At 42.3% G+C, this 27,332-nt stretch overlaps 1 protein-coding gene across 1 annotated transcript in view; it reads right to left on the bottom strand.

Annotated features, from left to right (window-relative positions):
* LOC139418148 (roundabout homolog 2-like) overlaps window positions 1–27,332 on the bottom strand; it is a 135,204-nt gene that overhangs the window by 100,315 nt on the left and 7,557 nt on the right. The window lies entirely within an intron of this gene.

The raw sequence follows: 27,332 nt of genomic DNA on the forward strand, positions 1-27,332 counted from the left end.
AAGGGAGAGGGGATAGGGCTCCTTGAGTGTGCATTAACTTTCTAGGGGAGAGGGGATAGAGCTCCTTGACTATGCACTAACTTTCTGGAGGGGAGAGGGGATAAGGCTCCTTAAGTATGCACTAACTTTCTGGCAGGGATAGGGCTCCTTGAGTATTAACTAACCTTCTGGAGGGGAGAGGGGATAGGGCTCCTTGAGTATGCAGTATCTTTCTGGCAGGGATAGGGCTCCTTGAGTATGCACTAACCTTCTGGAGGGGAGAGGGGATAGGGCTCCTTACGTATGCACTAACTTTCTGGAGGGGAGAGGGAATAAGGCTCCTTAAGTATGCACTAACTTTCTGGGGGGAGAGGGAATAAGGCTCCTTGAGTATGCACTAACTTTATGGCAGGGATAGGGCTCCTTGAGTATGCACTAACCTTCTGGAGGGGAGAGGGGATAGGGCTCCTTGAGTATGCAGTATCTTTCTGGCAGGGATAGGGCTCCTTGAGTATGCACTAACCTTCTGGAGGGGAGAGGGGATAGGGCTCCTTGAGTATGCACTACCTTTCTGGAGGGGAGAGGGGATGGGGCTCCTTGAGTATGCACTAACCTTCTGGAGGGGAGAGGGGATAGGGCTCCTTGAGTATGCACTAACTTTCTGGAGTGGAGAGGGGATAGGGCTCCTTGAGTATGCAGTATCTTTCTGGCAGGGATAGGGCTCCTTGAGTATGGACTAACTTTCCGGAGGGGATAGGGCTCCTTGAGTATGCACTAACTTTCTGGAGTGGAGAGGGGATAGGGCTCCTTGAGTATGCAGTATCTTTCTGGCAGGCATAGCGCTCCTTGAGTATGCACTAACTTTCTGGAGGGGATAGGGCTCCTTGAGTATGCACCAACTTTCTGGAGGTGAGAGAGGATAGGGCTCCTTGAGTATGCACTAACTTTCTGGAGGGGATAGGGCTCCTTGAGTATGCACTAAATTTCTGGCAGGGATAGGGCTCCTTGAGTATGCACTAACCTTCTGGAGGGGAGAGGGGTTAGGGCTCCTTGATTATGCAGTATCTTTCGGGCAGGGATAGGGCTCCTTGAGTATGCACTAACCTTCTGAAGGGGAGAGGGGATAGGGCTCCTTGAGTATGCACTAACTTTCTGGAGGGGAGAGGGGATAGGGCTCCTTGAGTATGCACTAACTTTCTGGAGGGGATAGGACTCCTTGAGTATGCACTAACATTCTGGAGGTGAGAGAGGATAGTGCTCCTTGAGTATGCACTAACTTTCTGGAGTGAAGAGGGGATAGGGCTGCTTTAGTATGTACTATTTTTCTGGAGGGGAGAGGGGATAGGGCTCCTTGAGTATGCACTAACTTTCTGGAGGGGAGATGGGATAGGGCTCCTTGACTATGCACTAACCTTCTGGTGGGGAGAGGGGATAGGGCTCCTTGAGTATGCACTAACTTTCTGGAGGGGAGATGGGATAGGGTTCCTTGACTATGCACTAACCTTCTGGAGGGGAGATGGGCTAGGGTTCCTTGACTATGCACTAACTTTCTGAAGGGGAGAGGGGATAGGGCTCCTTCAGTATGCACACGCCTACAGGAGAGGATGGAAGATGGTTGGTGCTGATCACTAGGTGGAAAGGGTTCATTTCTCTTTGAGCTCCACCTTAGCCCTCAAATTATTTTTTACTAAGGAGACACTCAACACTTGGGCTGAGTGGACAGCAAACAACAGAATAAACAAGTCAACACAAACATGTTGAGTTATTGTTCTCCACGTGATACTATTCTGTATTCATATCAACTTGATGGCTGAGAAATTACATGCTCTAAATTTGACTACCAAACAAAACGCATCTCTAGCGAAACGTGTCAATTAAAACATCTCAGGTATTTTAGAATTTACCGCCAAGGGTTTTTGTTTTGAGAGAGAGAGAGAGAGAGAGAGAGAGAGAGAGAGAGAGAGAGAGAGAGAGATAAATAATTCCAGCAGGTTTTGATGCTGTAGTGCTTAGAAATTGCTTCCTTGTCATTCCCCCAAGTTTTAATGACAGTGTGTTGATGGGACAATTATGGATGAATAGCAACAGGAGCAGAAACACTAGCACCGTGGGGCGAGTTTTTTCTGTGTGTTTTTCTCACGGTGTTTGTCAGAATAATTACGGAGATGCATCCCGATGCAGATTTTTGATGAAGCCACAAGTTTTTTTGAGTCTTTGAGCCGAGTTGACTTGTCAGCAAACCAAGATGGAGGAGGAGGCTCTCAAGACCTCTCCGCAGAGCCAGGTGTGAGAATGTAGGTTCAAATTATGTCTGAAAGCAACTGATAAGAGGGCGGCTTCGTGTCCACTGGACGGATGCCTTTCCTTCCACGGTCGAATCCTCCAGGGTTATAGGATTAACAAGTCAAAGGTAGATGGCTTTTAGTTGATGGAGGAGATATATGATGATTGTATTGAGTGATGGACCCTCGCTCAAACCTATTACTTTCTTATAGAAGGAATGTGTGGAATCTTGATGTAAAGGAAATGGTGGTAGATGGAATTTCAAATCATATGTTAAACAGCAAATGTGATAGCTTGACCTTAGTTAGTGGCTAATATATCATGGATCGTTATCATAGAGAATGATAGGCCTTTCAAAGCAAATCCTTGAACTGGCTGCTAAATCATAACTTGAATACTGTCTCTCGAAGAGAACAAATAACCTGTATTCCAGCAGAGCTTGGTCTACTCATGCCTATAACCAAGTATAACACAGAATCTGACGGTCTACTAAACAAGAAACTACTCTCCATTTGTTTGTGGAGAGTAGTTGTCTTCCCTCTAGGGCAGACTCTGCAGAAGAACAGTATAGGACCAACTGACACTCAGCTAATAGCTTTTAGGGTGTAGAAAAGCTGGACAGATTTACGTTGAGGGGGTTGGTGGAAGGTTGTCGGGAAACCCAGCATGACCGGGCTTTAAGAGCTCCTTCATAAATATTACAGGCCGGGCCTGTCAGAGCAGCCCATGTGGGAACGTTGAGCAAAGGTTTTTAAAGGGGAAGGGACCGTGGTCTGAGACTGAGCTAATGTTATGTGGGCATTTTTAAAGCAACCAAGCACCTAACAGGAAATGGAGCAAAATGTTATGCAAAGGTTTTTAAAGGAGAAGAATACATTATTTTGCTCAACTTGAAATAAGCTAAATATTAGGCAAATGTGATACAACCTGGATTCGAACCAGGGTGTCTGTAGTGCCTTAGACCACTGCACCACTTAAGAAACCTTTTTAACAGAATCGGCGGAATGAACACACACCTGATCACCCGCACACACAGTTCACTTTCATAGCAGCCACATACAAACAGCATCATCACTTTGCTCGTTGTATAATTCCTTCTTGCATCTAGGCGTCCTCCTCCTCTCACCTTTTCCCTTTGCTTGTGGACTTCAGTGCAGTCTGTGACCAGGTGAAAAAACCTCTCCAAACCTTCCTAAGTAGACTTCCCTTGTGCAATCCGGAACTAATCATAGGGCAGGAGCCTATCTTCTGTTTCTGTAGCGTGAGGCAGCTTGACATAGAAACACACACCCTGGACAGGACGCTAGTCTATCGCAGGGTCTTACCCCCAATCTATCTCCTAAATGTTGATTGCCAAGCAGAGACACATCAGGTCCCATCTTTACAGGCTTCCAATCTCAGAGTGGATACTCTAACCACTGAGGCCACTGAGTTGGTAACCCAAACCTTCATACCATAACCACTAACCGCTACACACAGCCTACATTGTTGTTACCATCATATTCAACATAGCTACACTATATATAGTATGTGGACACCCCTTCGGCTAATTCAGCTACACTCGTTGCTGACAGGTGTATAAAATGGAGCACACTTCCATTCTATCTCCATAGACAAACATTGGCAGTAGAATGAAGAGCTCAGTGACTTTCAACATGGCACCGTCATAAGATGCCACCTTTCCAACAAGTTAGTTAGTCAAACTTCTGCCCTGCTAAAGCTGCCCCAGTCAACTGTAAGTGCTGTTATTGTGAAGTGGAAATGTGCTGAAGTGTGTAGCACGTACAAATCGTCTGTCTTAAATAGCATTCCTCTGTTTGAGTCAGGTTGTTGATTAAGCTAAATTAGCTACAGTGAGGGAAAAAAGTATTTGATCCCCTGCTGATTTTGTACGTTTTCCCACTGACAAAGAAATAATCAGTCTATAATTTTAATGGTAGGTTTATTTGAACAGTGAGAGACAGAATAAAAACAAAACATATATAACATATAACAAAAATGTTATAAATTGATTAGCATTTTTATGAGGGAACTAAGTATTTGACCCCCTCTCAATCATAAAGATTTCTGGCTCCCAGGTGTCTTTTATACAGGTAATGAGCTGAGATTAGGAGCACACTCTTAAAGGAGCACATCTCAAGACATCAGTCAGGAAGTTAAAGCTTGGTCGCAAATGGGTCTTCCAAATGGACAATGACCCCAAGCATACTTCCCAAGTTGTGGCAAAATGGCTTAAGGACAACAAAGTCAAGGTATTAGAGTGGCCATCACAAAGCCCTGACCTCAATCCTATAGACATTTTGTGGGCAGAACTGAAAAAGTGTGTGCAAGCAAGGAGGCCTACAAACCTGACTCAGTTACAGCTCTGTCAGGAGGAATGGGTCAAAATTCACCCAAATTATTGTAGGAAGGTTGTGGAAGGCTACCCAAAACTTTTGACCCAAGTTAAACAATTTAAAGGCAATGCTACCAAATACTAATTCAGTGTATGTAAACCTCTGACCCACTGGAAATGTGATGAAAGAAATAAAAGCTGAAATAAATAATTCGCTCTACTATTATGACATTTCACATTCTTAAAGTAAAGTGGTGATCCTAACTGACCTAAAACAGGGAATTTTTACTTGGATTAAATGTCAGGATTTGTGAAAAACTGAGTTTAAAATGTATTTGGCTAAGGTGTATGTAAACTTCCAAATTCAACTGTAGATAGGAAGGACTGTGTGTGTAAAAAAGCCAGTTAAAATTCTGACCCTACCCATGTCAACAGGGTTGGATAGTATCTAGATAGTGTTTGTGTGGCTGAATGTTATGCTGGCATTGTATTTGTGTAGTAGTGCTGTAATTGACTGTTAATTAGCATAAACATGTTTAGCATCTCCAGGCCTCTTCACATACAAGTTGATGATGCTCTCCTTTGGAATATCTCCATTTAAAAAAGTCAAATCAATTTAAATTACACCATCACAATGAATCCATCATTTATTTTAGGCAGGTATAAAGAGACATTATGAGAAATATACTTTTTGTGCTTATGGAACATTTCAGGGATCTTTCATTTCAGCTCATGAAATATGGGACCAAGACTATACATGTTGCGTTATATTTTTGTTCAGTATATATTATTTGTTTTTATAGTAAGAAAAATATAATTTAACATAGCTGAATAAAATATAAAGGATATTTTTCGCATTCCAGAGCGAGTGCGCATGTGATGTGGCTATGTTGACCATAAAAGTGATAAGTTGAAACAGGTCCTATACACTAGATTTAGAGTTATCTGGCAACCTTAGTTTTGAATGATATGAATCTTAGAATATCAAAAAAATCTAAACATACAGTGCATTCAGAAAGTACTCAGACCCCTTGACTTTATCCACATTTAGTTATGTTACAACCTTACTCAACATTTTTTTTAATTATCCTCATCAATCTACACACAATACCCCATAACGGAAAAAGAAAAAAATGTTTTTTAGAAATGTTTGACAATTTATTAAAAATAATAAACTGAAATATACGTTTGCATAAGTAATGAGACCCTTTTGCCAGTACTTTGTTGAAGCACCTTTGGCAGCGATTACAGCCTTAAAGTTCCTTGGGTATAACGCTACAAGCTTGGCACACCTGTATTTGGGGTGTTTCTGCCATTCTTCTCAGTAGATCCTCTCAAGCTCTGTGAGGTTGGATGGGGAGAGTCGCTGCACAGCTATTTTCAGGTCTCTCCAGAGATGTTCAAATCGGGTTCAAGTCTGGGCTTTGGCTGGGCCACTCAAGGACATTCAGAGACGTGTCACAATTGTCTTGGCTGTGTCTTTAGGGTTGTTGTCCTGTTGGAAGGTGAACCTTCGCCCCAGTCTGAGGTCCTGAGCGCTCTGGTGAAAATTTTAATCAAGGATCTCTCTGTACTTTGGTTGTTCTTCTGGAAGGTTCTCCCATCTCCACAGAGGAACTCTGGAGCTCTGTCAGAGTGACCCTCAGGTTCTTGGTCACCTCCCTGATCAAGGCCCTTCCCCCCTGATTGCTCAGTTTGGCCGGGCAGCCAGCTCTAGGAAGAGTCTTGTGGTTACAAACTTCTTCCATTTAAGAACAATGGAGGCCACTGTGTTAATGGGGACCTTCAATGTTGCAGCGTTTTTCTTGGTACCCCTCCACAGATCTGTGCCTCGACACAATCCTGTCTCAGAGCTCTACGGACAATTCCTTCAACCTCATGGCTTGGTTTTTGCTCTGACATGCACTGTCAACTGTGGGACCTATATAGACAGGCGTGTACCTTTCCAAATCATGTCCAATCAATTGAATTTACCATGGGTGGACTCCAATCAAGTTGTAGAAACATCTCAAGGATGATCAATGGAAAGGGGGACACCTAGTCAGTTGTACAACTGAATGCCTTCAACTGAAATGTGTTTTCTGCATTTTTCCCAACCCCTCTAAATCAGAGAGGTGCTGGGCGCTGCCTTAATCAACATCCATGTGTTCGGCGCCCGGGGAATAGTGGGTTAACTGCCTTCCTCAGGGGCAGAACAACATATTTTGACCTTGTCAGCTCGGGGATTCGAACCAGCAACCTTTTGGTTAACCCAACGCTCTAACCACTAGTCTACCTGCCACCAACGGGATGCACCTGACCTCAATTTTGAGTCTCATAGCAAAGGGTCTAAATACTTACGTAAATAAGGTTTCTATAAACCTCTCTATAAACCTGTTTTTGCTTTATCATTATGGGGTATTGTGTGTGATCCAATTTCAAATACGTCTGTAATGTAACAAAATATGGAAAAAGGGAAGGGGTCTGAATACTTTCCCGAATGCACTGTATACAGTATGGGCTGCATGATGTGACTATAGGCTGAGATGATTTGAAAAAGTAGCAAAATAATCTTGCGCTCTGTTCCTTGCCTCAGGCTGCACACTCTGTTCTCTCATCAAGTGATCATATTTCCACCAATCAGACTATTCTCAATTTAATCTTGTCTTTAGTAATATGTAACATTTATTTTGATTTAGAATGGCCCATTATCAAATGGGTGTAACGGCCGTCGTCGGTGGAAGAAGGTGAGGACCAAGGTGCAGCGTCGTAAGGGTTCATGATTTTTAATATAACCAAAACTGAACACTAAACAAAATAACAACTAGGAAGAACGAACAAACGAAACAGTCCTGTCTAGTGAATACACACAAAAACAGAAAATAAACACCCACGAAACACAGGTGAAAAAAGGTTACCTAAGTATGATTCTCAATCAGAGACAACTAACGACACCTGCCTCTGATTGAGAACCATACCAGGCCAAACTCAAAAACCAACCTAGAAAAACAGACTGCCCACCCCAACTCACGCCCTGACCATACTAAAACAAAGACAAAACAAAGGAACTAAGGTCAGAACGTGACAATGGGCAGGAAAAGGGTCAAGGGAAAAAGGCATGTCATCCGTATGTACTTTCTTTCTTTTGATTGTTTCTGGATTATATGTGTGTCGTTTTTTTATTATTATGATTGCAAGGTATTACTGCACTATTGGAGCTAGAAACACAAGCATTTTGCTGCACCTGCAATAACATCTGCAAATCTGTGTACGCGACCAATAAACTTGATCATAATTTGAATATTTCACCCCATGAATCAACCACTGTTTGAGGAACATGCAGCCTTTCTCTGCGCGGCAGGTGATATTCCATCCAAACTCTGTATGCCATGGGCTCGCCAAACCTGTTCCTGCAGCTAACTGTGCTTAATTTGGGAAACCAAGTGAAATCTGTTCAGGAACATCGAAAGTAACATGTCACAACTAAACATATTTCATTAAACTGTTGACAGCTCCTCTCTCAAGAAAGGAATGAAGAGGAGAGAGAAGAGAAGAGAAGGAAACACACAGTGGTGAGATATTCTGTAGCTAACGGTAATATGACAGCCTATTCATTATGAAAATATAAAAATGCCTATTATTAGGCTATTCAAAATCAAGTACAAACTCACTATAATGATAGGCTAACTCTGTAAGCCGCCCTGCACAATCAATGAACCAACAGCATCACCTAGGCTTATAGATTCTCCCCCAGACTCAAGGAAAGAAAGTTTGGAGCGTAGCATAAGGTCCATCCAGTATGCCTAATAATACAGTCCACACTCAAAGGCTACTACTAGAATTTGTTACATTTTGGATTATATACCAGTTGTGTACCAAAGACATCTTAAATCAGTTGTTTTTTTGTTTTTCTGCCATGCATTATATGCTGTAGGCTATTAGGCTATGTATTGTATAACAACACAATCATTATTGTGTTCACTATGCTTATTCCACTCAGTTTTAACCTGGTGTTGAACTTCTTTCTTCAAATTGATCATCACAGTCAGGTAAGTTTTAAAAGCATGATTCTGTTTTGATGATAAGTGTTTGATGTGATTTTTGATCGCATTTGCATTGATGTCAGAGTGGTTAGAGGGACAATAGAGTGCTTAGTACCAGGCCATTAGCAACGTCATTAGCAAGTTGGGTACTACCAACGCATGTCCAGAGTGTATAAAGAGGATATTACGGTGACTCAACTGTCACATTGAATTTGACTGCGGTCATGACTCATGACTGCTGGTGTGGCGTAATACTGTCACCGCTACAGCCCTTGTCCAAAGGCAGAAAGATGTGCAATGGTTTGGGTTTCCTTAACTGACCTGAGGAGCATTTGAAGTGCAATGTAGGCTACTGCAATGTGGGCTATGGTCCCGTGTAGCTCAGTTGGTAGAGCATGGCGCTTGCAATGCCAGGCTTGTGGGTTAGATTCCCACGGGAGAAAAGTATGAAAAAAAGGAATGAAAATGTATGCACACTACTGTAAGTTGCTCTGCTCTGCTACTGTGTTGAGTGTTGAGCTGCTTTGTCTTCAATTGATATTAGAATGCTTTAACGTTACATACTGGCAGTTGTGTGATTACATATGAGTTGTTCGGCTATGGGTGTATTGACCAGATACTGTGTGTATGGAAGTACAGATGTTAATCAAATCATTCCGAAATGTGTGGTCATGCTATGGTTGCTGCTAACGTAGGCCGTCATTGTAAATAATAATTTGTTCTTAACTGACTTGCCTAGTTAAATAAAGGTAAAAAAAAAATGTTTTTTTAAACTTTTTTTTTAAACATACAAATAGCCTAGTGAGAAGAACATGCTATATACAATATTGTCATGCCCACTAAGACTCCACAGCAAGCTATCGTGACTGATTAACAGCAAAGGATGAGAGTACATTTGAGTATTACATGTTCGTCGGGTAAGCCTCAAAATGACAGGGACAAATGCTAAACTAATGCTGATGCTAAACTAATAAACTGATGCACGATCAGCATCAGCAAGAAACATCAGGACTGTGTCAATGTTATTAGAGTGAATACGCATAAATGCACAGTCACAAGAAAAAAATACTTTATTCCAAATCTTAGACAGACCTTTCTTAGCTGGAGAGTAGATCTAAGTCTAAGTCTAAGTCTGAGAGAGAGAGAGAGAGAGTATTTTCCCATCACTACAACAATGTATATAGACATAATACAGACCTTTCTTAGCTGGAGAGTAGTAAGTCTGAGAGAGAGAGTATTTTCCCATCACTACAACAATGTATATAGACATAATACGACATTTTAAATATCTTTATTCTTTTGGAACTTGTGTGAGTGTAATATTTACTTGTAACTTTTTATTGTTTATTTCACTTTTGTTTATCCATTTCACATCCATTTCATGTTTCCCATGCCAATAAAGAAAATTGAATTGAGAGAGAGAGAGAAAGTAACACAATGGCCTTAGTACGGGAACATATTCTTGTTCAGACTTCAAATATCATTCTATACTGGTGAATGAAAAACTGCTGTGAGGTGCGTTTTTCTCTTCTTCAAGTTAGCGAGTGGATTGGTTTGACCTTGTCATCTGAAAAAAGAGACGGTACCAGCATCCATAGTGGATTCCATCTCCATGCCATCTCCCTCCACTATTTATTTCACAATGTCTATCCTGGTGGGCTTTTACCCGCTAAGCAGATTGATCAACTTCTCTGGGGAAGTTAACTCAATCTGCACATCACCCAACTCCCACAAATCACTTAAGTACTCACTTGACTGACATTCTGATGAAAGACGGGCCGAGGGGTACAAATAATTTGCACAGGGCTAACATTGTTCAAAATTTAAAAGAGACACTAGCAATTTAGAGCAACTTCTCACAAACGGAACGAAGATCATATTAAACCTTTTCTTTGTGTTTTCTAGTAGTCAAAATATAATTCAATAATGGATAAACACTATTTTTACCACACAAATTCACCACATCAACTAAAATGTGGTCCATGGAGGCATTTGGCAATTCTATCTTGGTTTGACCTGGGTAAAAAGTTCAATTTCAAATCGTCATGACAACAGGCTCAACCCCCCTAAGACATTAGAGGTCAATTGAATAATTGTCTTCTTCATTCAAGCACATGAGAAAGCCTTGAGGTCAACACTCACCAACGTACAGAAGACTAATTGATACAGCTAGCTTGCTAAACATCCCCCCACACAACTAGCTAGCTTGCTAACCACCCCCCCCCCCCCCACATACCTCCAAAGTACTCTCATGGCAGTTATGACACATGAGGTAAAGTATGTGAGAAGACCCTGCTTTCATCTCCCTGCGGGGCAAACCTGAGCATAAAACACTGATGACATCTTAGCTGAGTCGGAGTCAGACATTTTAACACCGTGAAAAATCTCTTTAATTTCCACCTGAGGAACTTGAGATTTAATCAGGCATGGGCTGCCTATCAGAACATAGCACCTCAAATCCTTATCACACTGTGAGTCTAAAAAGAGAAGATTAATCCATGCACTGGCTTACCATTTGAAATCACAGCTAAGTCAACCCCCTGCTTCAACTCAGCCCCGCTTCCCCGCAACTCTCTCAAATAAAACTTCTGACTTCAAGTCTCCACGGCTGGAAGGAGCCATTCACATTGTAATTCCAGTACAGTGGCTACTATAGAAGTGACCGCCATATGAGAGTTTAAAGGGGGTTATCAACATGAGGTATTAGGACAAGAGGAGAGGCATGAGGGGAAAGAGAAAGTGAAAACCACCAACATTCTTATTCCTCCCTCATCTGCAATTCTTTTTACCAGACTGCCCTCCCCTCCCTCTACACTGAAGTTTGTTTTTTTACAGCATCCCTCCTCCACCTCCTCCTCTTCTCTTTCGCCAAAGCCTGGGAATTTATTTGCAAATGGGCAATCCTTTCCCTATGTTAAATTGGGAGAGGGAAGGGGGCGGAGAGTGGGTGCTTTCTCTCCAACCGCCTACTCTTTGACCCGGGGTACAACAAAAAGGGGTCTTCAAAATTGAGCTTCTGTTGGTTGTGAGTGACTAAATAAGCCAGGGTCAACTCTGAAAAGGAAATTGCTCTGGTGTTTCCTTCTCCCTTCTCGCTCTTGGGGCTAGAGGGTTTCATGACCGGAGGCTCTTTCTCTGTCTTTGAGAGAGGACTTAAGGGGTCTGCATGCTTCCCACCCGAAACAGTTCAAAACAGTTTGTGCATATTATTATGAAAACATTTTGTGACGTTATGTTTGTTTTGGTCTAAAGCAAGGGTTGTTCATGCACAAATTTTTTCTCGAGGCAAGCCGAAGTCGGTAGCTGAAGTATACTCCCCTTTGTTGGTCATTGGTCAACAGTAGGATTTCTTCAATGAAGTGTTTGTTTTCATTCAGCGATAGACAACTCAGTTTTCATGCCAACATTTGCGCTTGAGAAATACTGCACCAAACATCTTACTTAGATGTAAAATTGTGTGACTAAGATCTCTTCAGCAAAAAAATAAAAAATTAACCTCTTGAACCTCTGGGGGCAGTATTTCATTTTTGGAAGAAAAACGTTCCCGTTTTAAACAAGATATTTTGTCACGAAAAGATGCTCAACTATGCATATAATTGACAGCTTTGGAAAGAAAACACTCTGACGTTTCCAAAACTGCAAAGATATTGTCTGTGAGTGCCACAGAACTAATGCTACAGGCGAAACCAAGATGAAATTTCATACAGGAAGTGAGCCAGATTTTGAATGCGCTGTGTTCCAATGTCTCCTTATATGGCTGTGAATGCGCAAGGAATGAGCCTACACTTTCTGTCGTTTCCCCAAGGTGTCTGCAGCATTGTGACGTATTTGTAAGCATATCATTGGAAAATTGACCATAAGAGACTACATTTACCAGGTGTCCGCTCGGTGTCCTCTCCAGGTGCGTGCATTTTTCCATTTTGTTCACAGGAGAAACCAAACTGCCACGAGTGATTTATCATCGAATAGATATGTGAAAAACACCTTGAGGATTGATTCTAAACAACGTTTGCCATGTTTCTGTCGATATTATGGAGTTAATTTGGAAAAAAGTTAGCCAAACGTGATGAACAAAACGGAGCGATTTCTCCTACACAAATAATATTTTTGGAAAAACTGAATATTTGCTATCTAACTGAGAGTCTCCTCATTGAAAACATCCGAAGTTCTTCAAATGTAATTGATTTTATTTGAATGCTTTTCTTGTTTTTGTGAAAATGTTGCCTGCTGAATGCTAGGCTTAATGCTATGCTAGCTATCAATACTCTTACACAAATGCTTGTGTAGCTATGGTTGAAAAGCATTTTTTGAAAATCTGAGATGACAGTGTTGTTAACAAAAGGCTAAGCTTGTGAGCCAATATATTTATTTCATTTCATTTGCGATTTTCATGAATAGTTAACGTTGCGTTATGGTAATGAGCTTGAGGTTATAATTACGCTCCCGGATACGGGATTGCTCGTCGCAACAGGTTTTAACTGACAGATTTCTTGAGTTATCTTAGATTACTTCTGACTATTTTGAGGAAGTGTACGCCTTGATTCGGTCTTATGTAGCAACATTTGAAAAAGTGTTTTTTACATTGGATAAAAGCAGAGACACAAAATTATATATCATACACTGCATTTGAGGAACACATTTTGAGAAAATGGACCCATTCGTTCACACCCTCTTAAGCTTTAGCCCCACCCATCTATTTAAGGGTTGATCTGAGCGTTCTGTCCTAACAGCAGTCAAGCACCAAAGCTAACTGGCCAATGTTGGATAGCTTGCCATCTACTTCCAGACACAAATGAGAGAACAGATCACTGACCATTTTACTCACCTTAGCAGAACTGGTTAGGCTGTTTTTATGTTATCCAGCGCGTTGGTGACTGCAACTGTGCTGCTGGCAACAATTTACGGGGCGAATTTACTATTTACTATTTTGTCTATCAACAGCTGTCCCAGTGACATTCTATTGAAATGTTTACTTGCATAGTGGAGTCTTTCGTCAAGACATAGGTAAACAATGAACCATAACCTGCATGAATCTGCAGGTAGCTAACCAACCAGGTTCAATATTAGCTAGCTAACATTAGGCTATAGCTAGCAAAGCAAATGGCTCTGAGATACGAATAATAAGATCATACACGTAATGTTAGCTAGTGAGCTAACAGTACACTTGAAATGAAAACAACTTTGTCAAAATTAGAAATGTGTAATATCTGAAAATGTAGCTAGCAAGACTAGTTTACCGTATACATAATTGGACCTCACGTCTTGCTGACAGTGCATATTGGTGGTTGGGGTATTTAATTTATTTTGTAATTATAAAAATAAGCTGTTACCATGTTCTAACATATGCATTCTGTTTCAAAGTTGTAACAAATGCACTAAAATTGATTGAACACTTGAACTTATATATATTGTTTTTGTTTTTACATATAGCCTACAGTAACATAAACTAAGGCAAATACTATTGTGTTATTTGAACAACATAAAAAATCGTATTCTAAACATGACCAAATTATCATTTTTGCGATAGCAAATATTACATGTATTAATTACATTGTTAGAATGTTGCAGTAAGAATGACTGCTCACTAGCTTGAAGGGGGGTCCCTTGAGGCTCAGCTTTCTAGTATTAAGGAGAAAACACATTGCACCTAATGACGGTCTACTGTTCATCTGCTGTTCGTTCACAGAGACATGTAGAATCGGTTTGCACTTGGTTTGCAAATTACCTGCACTCTGTTCAGAGGTGCTCTCGGACGGCAAGCACTTTAGAAGCCTCAAATGCAGAGAGCTTGCCTACGAATTGGAGTGGGTAAGTGATATTGAACAGCAAGAATCTGAATGTAGGCATACATTTAAGATGTACAATATACCACCCCATCCATGAATTAAACTCATCATCCTTTTTCTAGGGCTTTATTGGTTCAAGTTATTCAAGAAACAGCAACATCTATCATGTTGGACACCAGAGGCCACATCCTTGGCAAGGGTCACTGCCTAAAATCATTTTTTTTAATTGTGATTGTGTTGAATTGTGTTTGTGAAATAAACACAATTCAGTACAGAAATTAGTAGAAGTGAAAGATGTTACCCCAAGGGGGCTCAACTTACCCTATCCTTATTCTCAATTTACCCCATACCTGGGCTAAGTTGTGGGACCACTTTGTTTTCAGTAATGTTTACATGAATTCTGATTATATCCTGAAATATACGTAGACAGCTTTGTTAGAAATAATACTATATTTTCCTTGAAGTAGTGATGCTGAATGTTAAAAAAAAAAATGGGTCAACAAGCCCCACTCTCCCCTATTAACACTGTCAATTGTACATGAGAGAGGGAAAGGAGGAGGAGGATGGGGAGAATAGAGAGTGGAATCATAAGCGAGATATTGATTCTTCATGTGCTGAGTTTTCCAGGGGTTGTCACTTTGCATGAAGGCTACGGTGATGCACAAGCCACCCTCAAGTCTTACCTCTGCTTAACTCTTTCTACATTTGATCCCACTGAAAACTAATTCAGAGAGATGCTCACAAATATTTTCTTCTTTCTTTATAATCATTAACCAAACAACAGCGACATCTGGAAAACAACTTTGCAACCGATCACGTTTCACAAAGAGCTGTCTGTTTCAGACTACAGGCAGTAATTTTACATAGCGTAGAGGCAGGGGTGTAAAAGGCAGATCACTAATAAATTGTCGGTGAGTGCAACAGTGGAGCCCCTGCTTAGCTGTATCATATCACTGGGGCGTGTGAGACTGTATCCCAGAGTGAGTTCCTGGTTTGGGGGTTCCACTGAGACCAGCCCACCACCACAGCTGGGGGAGATAGCAGCAGTTTACACACAGTGGCACAGTCTCAGCATTCTTCTGGATTAGAGACCCCACCGGAACTGAAGACACAGACATACACGTGTGCACACATAAACTGCCCCTAACTCATATCCTGTCTGACCCACAGACCCCACATATCACCACAGAAGAGGAAAGGGGCCCAAAGTGAACTTGGTGGATATTATCAAGGCATATATTGAATGGTGTAGTAGGGGGGATATCAAATGTCTGGCTGCAGAGCCTGTTCCTGCTATCCGCAGCAGATTAAGTCAGGCTAACATCCCTATGCTCAGTCAGAGGCCTAGCCTCTCTTTGTGCATTTGGCGCTTAACGCCTGCCTGAACAACAAAAGAATAAAGGTAACAAGGCAAAGTATGCATCATAGCTAGTTTTAAACTCACTCTCATTCACATTAGAGATGTACTCCTTGGAGTTTCTTATAAACTGGCAATACTGCTTTACAAAACGAAGGCAATACAAGGCACTAGGGATGTGTCCTAGAGTGATAAGGGATGGACACAACAGAAAATGGAGCAAACAACCAGCGGAGGAATTCTATGTGGAGAAAGATCTTCCCTTCTAGTCTGTACCTACTTCTCAATACCTCTCCCATATTGACATTCCTATTTGAGACGACAGGAATATTCAGTGGAAATCTGACAGGAACTTATCCTAATGACAGATGCCAAAGTCAAGGAATCGATGACAGCAGCTGACAAATGATCCCCTACACTGACAGGAAACTAGTCACCTTGAGAAACGGAGGACGGTAAATTATGAATCATCAAATGATTGCCTGAGCCTTTCGAAGTGCTCAAGTCTGCAATGTCTGGCACCTGAGAAATACCAAATGGTCTCCCTGCCAATTTGTAGAATTCTGCCAGCTGCTTCGGGTGACAATTAGACTTCGGGAGGGCGCACACTTTTACTACGCATATCATTTTGGTTGTTGACAGTCAATTTGAAAATTTAGCTGCACTTTTGTGGAACCACTACCTGAGCTGATTCAAAGCTGCGTGACAGGGAGACAAGTCCTTCAATGAATAGACACTTTTTCACAAGTAAATTGTCTCATCTAATGAAAACCAAATCTCTGTTGTTAGACTTCAGAGGATGGCTAAGGTGGAAGAGAGAAACAGAAGCTTCACTCCATCTCCAATCCACTTTACCATATGCCATATATGTATTGTTTATTTGTAACATTTTCATGTGACCTTCACCAGAATGCTGAGCAATTATAACTGTCCACTGAATACTATGCTGTTAATGGAAATGGAACTAAGATAAAGCTACTACCAGTACAACATACAGACAGACTACTGTTGTTGGCAAGTAAGACTAGCTAGGAGTCTATTCCCTAATAGTAGTAGTAGTAGTAGTAGTAGTAATAGAGTGACAGGAGATAGAAAGTATGAGTTTAGTTAAATGACAAAGTCAACAGTGGAGGTGAGGAAGTGTGTCTGTGCTCAGAGTCATTAGACTGAGATCTCCTGATGGGAGTATACACATGGCAGTGGGCCAATGCTGTTTGAAGTGCCATTCAGAGGGGTCTAAGTTGGCAACTAGTTTACTTAGCGGGGAACTATCCAAATACAGCACCATATAAGAAGACCATGATTAGGTTGTATTTATTTGCACCAAAGAAAACAAATGTAAGACAAAACAGAACAGATAAAAAAAAAATGATAAAAAAACAGTGTGCAGGTGAGCTTGAAACCCAAAAGGGCTTATATTTATTTATTTACAGTGCCTTGCGAAAGTATTCGGCCCCCTTGAACTTTGCAACCTTTTGCCACATTTCAGGCTTCAAACATAAAGATATAAAACTGTATTTTTTTGTGAAGAATCAACAACAAGTGGGACACAATCATGAAGTGGAACGACATTTATTGGATATTTCAAACTTTTTTAACAAATCAAAAACTGAAAAATTGGGCGTGCAAAATTATTCAGCCCCTTTACTTTCAGTGCAGCAAACTCTCTCCAGAAGTTCAGTGAGGATCTCTGAATGATCCAATGTTGACCTAAATGACTAATGATGATAAATACAATCCACCTGTGTGCAATCAAGTCTCCGTATAAATGCACCTGCACTGTGATAGTCTCAGAGGTCCGTTAAAAGCGCAGAGAGCATCATGAAGAACAAGGAACACACCAGGCAGGTCCGAGATACTGTTGTGAAGAAGTTTAAAGCCGGATTTGGATACAAAAAGATTTCCCAAGCTTTAAACATACCAAGGAGCACTGTGCAAGCGATAATATTGAAATGGAAGGAGTATCAGACCACTGCAAATCTACCAAGACCTGGCCGTCCCTCTAAACATTCAGCTCATACAAGGAGAAGACTGATCAGAGATGCAGCCAAGAGGCCCATGATCACTCTGGATGAACTGCAGAGATCTACAGCTGAGGTGGGAGACTCTGTCCATAGGACAACAATCAGTCGTATATTGCACAAATCTGGCCTTTATGGAAGAGTGGCAAGAAGAAAGCCATTTCTTAAAGATATCCATAAAAAGTGTTGTTTAAAGTTTGCCACAAGCCACCTGGGAGACACACCAAACATGTGGAAGAAGGTGCTCTGGTCAGATGAAACCAAAATTTAACTTTTTGGCAACAATGCAAAACGTTATGTTTGGCGTAAAAGCAACACAGCTCATCACCCTGAACACACCATCCCCACTGTCAAACATGGTGGTGGCAGCATCATGGTTTGGGCCTGCTTGTCTTCAGCAGGGACAGGGAAGATGGTTAAAATTTATGGGAAGATGGATGGAGCCAAATACAGGACCATTCTGGAAGAAAACCTGATGGAGTCTGCAAAAGACCTGAGACTGGGACGGAGATTTGTCTTCCAACAAGACAATGATCCAAAACATAAAGCAAAATCTACAATGGAATGGTTCAAAAATAAACATATCCAGGTGTTAGAATGGCCAAGTCAAAGTCCAGACCTGAATCCAATCGAGAATCTGTGGAAAGAACTGAAAACTGCTGTTCAAATGCTCTCCATCCAACCTCACTGAGCTCGAGCTGTTTTGCAAAGAGGAATGGGAAAAAATGTCGATGTGCAAAACTGATAGAGACATACCCCAAGCGACTTACAGCTGTAATCACAGCAAAAGGTGACGCTACAAAGTATTAACTTAAGGGGGCTGAATAATTTTGCACGCCCAATTTTTCAGTTTTTGATTTGTTAAAAAAGTTTGAAATATCCAATAAATGTCGTTCCACTTCATGATTGTGTCCCACTTGTTGTTGATTCTTCACAAAAAAATACAGTTTTATATCTTTATGTTTGAAGCCTGAAATGTGGCAAAAGGTCGCAAAGTTCAAGGGGGCCGAATACTTTCGCAAGGCACTGTATTTATTTTTCACCTTTATTTAAACATGTAGGCTAGTTGAGAACAAGTTCTCATTTACAACTGCGACCTGGCCAAGAATAAAGCAAAGCAGTTCGACACATACAACAACACAGAGTTGCACATGGAATAAACAAAACATACAGTCAATAATACAGTTGAAGAAAATCTATATACAGTGTGTGCAAATGAGGTAAGATAAGAGAGGTAAGGCAATAAATAGGCCATGTTGGCAAAGTAATTACAATATATCAATTAGACACTGTAGTGATTGATGTGCAGAAGATGAATGTGCAAGTATAGATACTGGGGTGCAAAGGAGCAAAATAAATAAATAAATACAGTATGGGGATGAGGTAGTTGGATGGGCTATTTGCAGGTGGGCTATGTACAGGTGCATTGATCTGTGAGCTGCTCTGACAGCTGGTGCTTAAAGCTAGTGAGGGAGATATGAATCTCCAGCTTCAGTGATTTTTGCAGTTCGTTCCAGTCATTGGCAGCAGAGAATTGGAAGGAAAGGCGGCCAAAGGAGGAATCGGCTTTGGGGGTGACGAGTGAGATACCTGCTGGAGCGCATGCTACGGGTGGGTGTTGCTATGGTGACCAGTGAGCTGAGATAAGGCGGGGCTTTACCTAGCAGAGACTTGTAGATGACCTGGAGTCAGTGGGTTTGGCGATGAGTATGAAGCGAGCGCCAGCCAACGAGAGAGTACAGGTCACAGTAGTGGGTATTATATGGGGTTTTGGTGACAAAACGGATGGCATTGTGATAGACTGCATCCAATTTGTTGAATAGAGTGTTGGAAGCGATTTTGTAAATGATATCGCCGAAGTCGAGGATCGGTAGGATGGTCAGTTTTACGAGGGTATGTTTGGCAGCATGAGTGAAGGATGCTTTGTTGCGAAATAGGAAGCCGATTCTAGATTTAATTTTGGATTTGAAATGCTTAATGTGAGTCTGGAAGGAGAGTTTACAGTCTAACCAGACACCTAGGTATTTGTAGTTGTCCACATATTGTAAGTCAGAACCGTCCAGAGTAGTGATGCTGGACAGGCAGACAGGTGCGGACAGGGACCGGTTGAAGAGCATGCATTTAGTTTTACTTGAATTTAAGAGCAGTTGGAGGCCACGTAAGGAGAATTGTATGGCATTGAAGCTCGTTCTCGAGGTTAGTTAACACAGTATCCAAAGAATGGCCAAAAGTATTCAGAATGGTGTCATCTGCGTAGAGGTGGATTAGAGAATAACCAGCAGCAAGAGCGACATCATTGATGTATACAGAAAAGAGAGTCGGCCCGAGAATTGAACACTGTGGCATCCCCATAGAGACTGACAGAGGTCCGGACAACAGGCCCTCCAATTTGACACACTGAACTCTATCAGAGAAGTAGTTGGTGAACCAGGCGAGACAGTCATTTGAGAAACCAAGGCTGTTTAGTCTACCGAAAAGAATGTGGTGATTGACAGAGTCGAAAGCCTTGGCCAGGTCGATGAAGACAGCTGCACGGTAATGTCTCTTATCGATGGCGGTTATGATATCGTTTAGGACCTTGAGCGTGGCTGAGGTGCACCCATGACCAGCTCTGAAACCAGATTGCATAGCGGAGAACGTACAGTGGGATTCGAAATGGTCGTTAATCTGTTTGTTAACTTGGCTTTCGAAGACCTTACAAAGGCAGGGTAAGATAGATATAGGTCTGTAGCAGTTTGGGTAGAGTGTCTCCCCCTTTGAAGAGGGGGATGATCGCGGCAGCTTTCCAATGTTTGGGAATCTCAGACGACACAAAAGAGAGGTTGAACAGGCTAGTAATAGAGGTGGCAACAATTTCGGCAGATAATTTTAGAAAGAGAGGGTCCAGATTGTCTAGCCCGGCTGATTTGTAGGGGTCCAGATTTTGCAGCTCTTTCAGAACATCAGCTATCTGGATTTGGGTGAAGGAGAAATGGTGGAGGCTTGGGCGAGTTGCTGTGGGAGGTGCCGGGCAGTTGACCGGGGTAGGGGTAGCCAGGTGGAAAGCATGGCCGGCCGTAGAAAAATGCTTATTGAAATTCTCAATTATTGTGGATTTATCGGTGGTGACAGTGTTTCCTAGCCTCAGTGCAGTGGGCAGCTGGGAGGAGGTGCTCTTATTCTCCATGGACTTTACAGTGTCCCGGAACTTTTTTGAGTATGTCCTGCAGGATGCAAATTTCTGTTTGAAAATGCTAGCCTTAGCTTTCCTAACTGCCTGTGTATATTGGTTCCTAAGCATATCACGGGGGCTATTCGATGCTAGTGCAGTACACTACAGGAGGTTTTTGTGCTGGTCAAGGGCAGACAGGTCTGGGGTGAACCAAGGGTTATATCTGTTCCTGGTGCTACATTTTTTGAATGGAGCGTGTTTATTTAATATGGTGAGGAAGGCACTTTTAAAGAATAACCAGGCATCCTCTACTGGCGGGATGAGGTCAATATCATTCCAGGATACCCCGGCCAGGTCGATTAGCAAGGCCTGCTTGCGGAAGTGTTTTAGGGAGCGTTTGACAGTGATGAGGGGTGTTCATTTGACCGCAGATCCATTACAGATGCAGGCAATTTTATTATTTATTTTTTATTTATTTAACTAGGCAAGTCAGTTAAGAACAAATTCTTATTTTCAATGATGGCCTAGGAACAGTGAGTTAACTGCCTGTTCAGGGGCAGAACGACAGATTTGTACCTTGTCAGCTCGGGGATTTGAACTTGCAACCTTCCGGCTATTAGTCCAACGCTCTCACCACTATGCTACCCTGCCACAATGAGGCAGTGATCGCTGAGATCTTGGTTGAAAATAGCAGAGGTGTATTTGGAGGGCGAGTTGGTTAGGATGATATCTATGAGGGTGCCCGTGTTTACGTATTTGGGATTGTACCTGGTAGGTTCATTGATCATTTGTGTGAGATTAGATTGTTGGGCTATACTCGGCCTTGTCTCAGGATGGTAAGTTGGTGGTTGAAGATATCCCTCTAGTGGTGTGGGGGCTGTGCTTTGGCAAAGTGGGTGGGGTTATATCCTTCCTGTTTGGCCCTGTCCGGGGGTGTCCTCGGATGGGGCCACAGTGTCTCCTGACCCCTCCTGTCTCAGCCTCCAGTATTTATGCTGCAGTAGTTTATGTGTCGGGGGGCTAGGGTCAGTTTGTTATATCTGGAGTACTTCTCCTGTGCTATTCGGTGTCCTGTGTTAATTTAAGTGTGCTCTCTCTAATTCTCTCTTTCTTTCTCTCTCTCGGAGGACCTGAGCCCTAGGACCATATCTCAGGACTACCTGACATGATGACTCCTTGCTGTCCCCAGTCCACCTGGCAGTGCTGCTGCTCCAGTTTCAACTGTTCTGCCTTATTATTATTGGACCATGCTGGTCATTTATGAACATTTGAACATCTTGGCCATGTTTTGTTATAATCTCCACCCGGCACAGCCAGAAGAGGACTGGCCACCCCACATAGCCTGGTTCCTCTCTAGGTTTCTTCCTAGGTTTTGGCCTTTCTAGGGAGTTTTTCCTAGCCACCCTGCTTCTACACCTGCATTGCTTGCTGTTTGGGGTTTTAGGCTGGGTTTCTGTACAGCACTTTGAGATATCAGCTGATGTACGAAGGGCTATATAAATAAATTTGATTTGATTTGATTGTAGGATGGCCGTGGTGTTAAGCATGTGCCAGTTTAGGTCACCTAGCAGCACGAGCTCTGAAGATAGATGGGGGGCAATCAATTCACATATGGTGTCCAGGGCACAGCTGGGGGCAGAGGGTGGTCTTTAGCAAGCAACAACGGTGAGAGACTTGTTTCTGGAAATGCCCTTGTTTCTGGAAATGTTTAAAAGTAGAAGCTCAAATTGATTAGGTAGTAACACATAACTCTGCAGGCTATCTCTGCAGTAGATTGCAACACCGCCCCCTTCGGCAGTTCTATCTTGGCAGAAAATGTTATAGTTAGGGATGGAAATTTCTGGGTTTTTGGTGGTCTTACTAAGCCAGGATTCAGACAATGCTAAGATATCTGGGTTGGCAGAGTGTGCTAAAGCAGTGAATAAAACAAACTTAAGGAGGAGGTTTCTAATGTTAACATGCATGAAACCAAGGCTTTTACGGTTACAGAAGTCAACAAATGAGAGCATCTGGAGAATAGGAGTGGAGCTAGGCACTGCAGGTCCTGGATTAACCTCTACATCACCAGAGGAACAGAGGAGAAGTACGATAAGGGTACGGCTAAAGGCTATTAGAACTGGTCGTCTAGTACGTTCGAAACAGAGAGTAAAAGGAGCAGATTTCTGGACACGATAGAATAGATTCAAGGCATAATGTACAGACAAAGGTATGGTAGGATGTGTGTACATTGGATGTAAACCTAGGCATTGAGTAATGATGAGAAAGATATTGTCTCTAGAGACGTTTAAACCAGGTGATATCACTGCATACGTGAGAAGTAGAACTAAATGGTTGGTTAAGGCATATTGAGCAGGGCTAGAGGCTGTACAGTAAAATAAGACAACAATCACTAACCAGGACAGTAATGGACAAGGCATATTGATATTAGGGAGAGGCATGCATAGCCGAGCGATCATAGGGGTCCAGTGAATGGTTGGGCTGGTTGGAGACACGGCGATTCAGACAGCTAGCAGAAGGGCCTTAGAGGGACGTTGTGACGGAGGAAAGTCTGTTTTAGCCTCCTCGTGTGGTGACATCGATAGACCCGTCGTGATGGATTAGTAGGGTTCCGAGTAGCAGAGGGGTCCAAGTCCAATTGACAAAATAGGTATAGTAGCCCAAGAAATTGTCCGATGGATCTATTCAGCTAACAGTCCAATATGCTCTAGACAGCTAGCGGGCCGTGGCTAGCAGGCTAACGATGGGAATTCAGGGGACGTCGCAACGGATTGGGCCTGTTGAAAAAAAAAACTTGGGCAGATTACGTCGGTAGACCTGTTGTGATGGATATGCAGAGCTTCATTGAGTAAAAGGGGCCCAGGCCAATTGGCAAAATAGAAATAATGGCCCGAGAAATTGGCCGATGGGCCTGTTAGCTAACAGTCTGATATGCTTTAGACAGCTAGCAGTCTGCGGCAAGCAGGCATCGGGCATTCAGGGGACATCGCGAAATAGGAGCCAGTTGAGTACCCCCTCGAGCAGAAGGATCTGCGGGGTTCCATGCCCCGTACCTTCAGTAGAAGGGGTTCGGGTATTGTAGCCCAGGAGTGGCTGATGTGCCTCTTCAGCTAGTGGGGAGATGGGCCTAGAATGGGCTAGCTCCAGGCAAATTGGTGCTTGCTTCGGGACAGAGACTTTAGCCAGGAATAGTCACTCGGGTTGCAGCTAGATAGCTGCGAAGATCCAGGTGAAAAGTTTCAGAGCTTGCCGTAGGAATCCGGGGAAATGGAGAGAAAATAGGTCCGGTATGCTCTGGTTTGACTCGCGTCGTACTGGCAAGAGCCTTCCGAGCTTAAGGTTAGCTGATGACCGCTAGCAGTGGATTAGCTGACTGCTTACTACTAGCTAGTAGCTAGTGAGCTAGCAAGCTTCTGTTGGGGGATTCCGGGCCCGAAGTAAATAGAAATACTTTACAAAAAAACAGATCCACACCACATTGGATGAGGCAGGTTGCAGGAGAATATTTTGAAGTTGAGGTTTAGAAAAATATATAAAAAGATTTATACAGTGGGGCAAAAAAGTATATAGTCAGCCACCAATTGTGCAAGTTCTCCCACTTAAAAAGATGAGAGAGGCCTGTAATTTTCATCATAGGTACACTTCAACTATGACAGACAAAATTAGAAGAAAAAAAACAGAAAATCACATTGTAGGAATTTTAATGAATTTATTTTCAAATTATGGTGGAAAATAATGGTCACCTACAAACAAGATTTCTGGGACCAAAGTAACAAAGCCTACCATCAGTAACACACAACGCCGCCAGGGACTCAAATCCTGCAGTGCCAGACGTGTCCCCCTGCTTAAGCCAGTACATGTCCAGGCCCGTCTGAAGTTTGCTAGAGAGCATTTGGATGATCCAGAAGAAGATTGGGAGAATGTCATATGGTCAGATGAAACCAAAATATAACTTGTGTATAACTCGTGTTTGGAGGACAAAGAATGCTGAGTTGCATCCAAAGAACACCATACCTACTGTGAAGCATGGGGGTGGAAACATCATGCTTTGGGGCTGTTTTTCTGTAAAGGGACCAGGACGACTGATCCGTGTAAAGGAAAGAATGAATGGGGCCATGTATTGTGAGATTTTGAGTGAAAACCATCAGCAAGGGCTTTGAAGATGCATGACAATGATCCCAAACACACCACCCGGGCAACGAAGGAGTGGCTTCGTAAGAAGCATTTCAAGGTCCTGGAGTGGCCTATCCAGTCTCCAGATCTCAACCCCATAGAAAATCTTTGGAGGGAGTTGAAAGTCTGTGTTGCCCAGCAACAGCCCCAAAACATCACTGCTCTAGAGGAGATCTGCATGAAGGAATGGGCCAAAATACAAGCAACAGTGTGTGAAAACCTTGTGAAGACTTACAGAAAACGTTTGACCTCTGTCATTGCCAACAAAGGGTATTGAGATAAACTTTTGTTATTGACCAAATACTTATTTTCTACCATAATTTGAAAATAAATTCATTAAAAATTCTACAATGTGATTTTCTGGATTTTTTTCCTTCTCATTTTGTCTGTCATAGTTTAAGAGTACCTATGATGAAAATTATAGGCCTCTCTCATCTTTTTACAGTGCCTTGCGAAAGTATTCGGCCCCCTTGAACTTTGCGACCTTTTGCCACATTTCAGGCTTCAAACATAAAGATATAAAATTGTATTTTTTTGTGAAGAATCAACAACAAGTGGGGCACAATCATGAAGTGGAACGACATTTATTGGATATTTCAAACTTTTTTAACAAATCAAAAACAGAAAAAGTGGGCGTGCAAAATTATTCAGCCCCCTTAAGTTAATACTTTGTAGCGCCACCTTTTGCTGCGATTACAGCTGTAAGTCGCTTGGGGTATGTCTCTATCAGTTTTGCACATCGAGAGACTGAAATTATTCCCATTCCTCCTTGCAAAACAGCTCGAGCTCAGTGAGGTTGGAAGGAGAGCATTTGTGAACAGCAGTTTTCAGTTCTTTCCACAGATTCTCGATTGGATTCAGGTCTGGACTTTGACTTGGCCATTCTAACACCTGGATATGTTTATTTTTGAACCATTCCATTGTAGATTTTGCTTTATGTTTTGGATCATTGTCTTGTTGGAAGACAAATCTCCGTCCCAGTCTCAGGTCTTTTGCAGACTCCATCAGGTTTTCTTCCAGAATGGTCCTGTATTTGGCTCCATCCATCTTCCCATCAATTTTAACCATCTTCCCTGTCCCTGCTGAAGAAAAGCAGGCCCAAACCATGATGCTGCCACCACCATGTTTGACAGTGGGGATGGTGTATTCAGCTGTGTTGCTTTTACTCCAAACATAACGTTTTGCATTGTTGCCAAAAAGTTCAATTTTGGTTTCATCTGACCAGAGCACCTTCTTCCACATGTTTGGTGTGTCTCCCAGGTGGCTTGTGGCAAACTTTAAACAACACTTTTTATGGATATCTTTAAGAAATGGCTTTCTTCTTGCCACTCTTCCATAAAGGCCAGATTTGTGCAATATACGACTGATTGTTGTCCTATGGACAGAGTCTCCCACCTCAGCTGTAGATCTCTGCAGTTCATCCAGAGTGATCATGGGCCTCTTGGCTGCATCTCTGATCAGTCTTCTCCTTGTATGAGCTGAAAGTTTAGAGGGACGGCCAGGTCTTGGTAGATTTGCAGTGGTCTGATACTCCTTCCATTTCAATATTATTGCTTGCACAGTGCTCCTTGGTATGTTTAAAGCTTGGGAAATATTTTTGCATCCAAATCCGGCTTTAAACTTCTTCACAACAGTATCTCGGACCTGCCTGGCGTGTTCCTTGTTCTTCATGATGCTCTCTGCGCTTTTAACGGACCTCTGAGACTATCACAGTGCAGGTGCATTTATACGGAGACTTGATTACACACAGGTTGATTGTATTTATCATCATTAGTCATTTAGGTCAACATTGGATCATTCAGAGATCCTCACTGAACTTCTGGAGAGAGTTTGCTGCACTGAAAGTAAAGGGGCTGAATAATTTTGCAAGCCCAATTTTTCAGTTTTTGATTTGTTAAAAAAGTTTTAAATATCCAATAAATGTCGTTCCACTTCATGATTGTGTCCCACTTGTTGTTGATTCTTCACAAAAAAATACAGTTTTATATCTTTATGTTTGAAGCCTGAAATGTGGCAAAAGGTCGCAAAGTTCAAGGGGGCCGAATACTTTCGCAAGGCACTGTAAGTGGGAGAACTTGCACAATTGGCGGCTGACTAAATACTTTTTTGCCCCACTGTACATGGGACGAGGACAAGACGAAGGACAAAGACGTCTGACTGCTACGCCATCTTGGAATAATAATATGAAAACCATGACACGAAAACCAATATACAAATATACTGTAAGC

This window comes from Oncorhynchus clarkii, chromosome 10, assembly GCF_045791955.1.
Source record: "Oncorhynchus clarkii lewisi isolate Uvic-CL-2024 chromosome 10, UVic_Ocla_1.0, whole genome shotgun sequence".
Classification (NCBI taxonomy): Eukaryota; Metazoa; Chordata; class Actinopteri; order Salmoniformes; family Salmonidae; genus Oncorhynchus; species Oncorhynchus clarkii.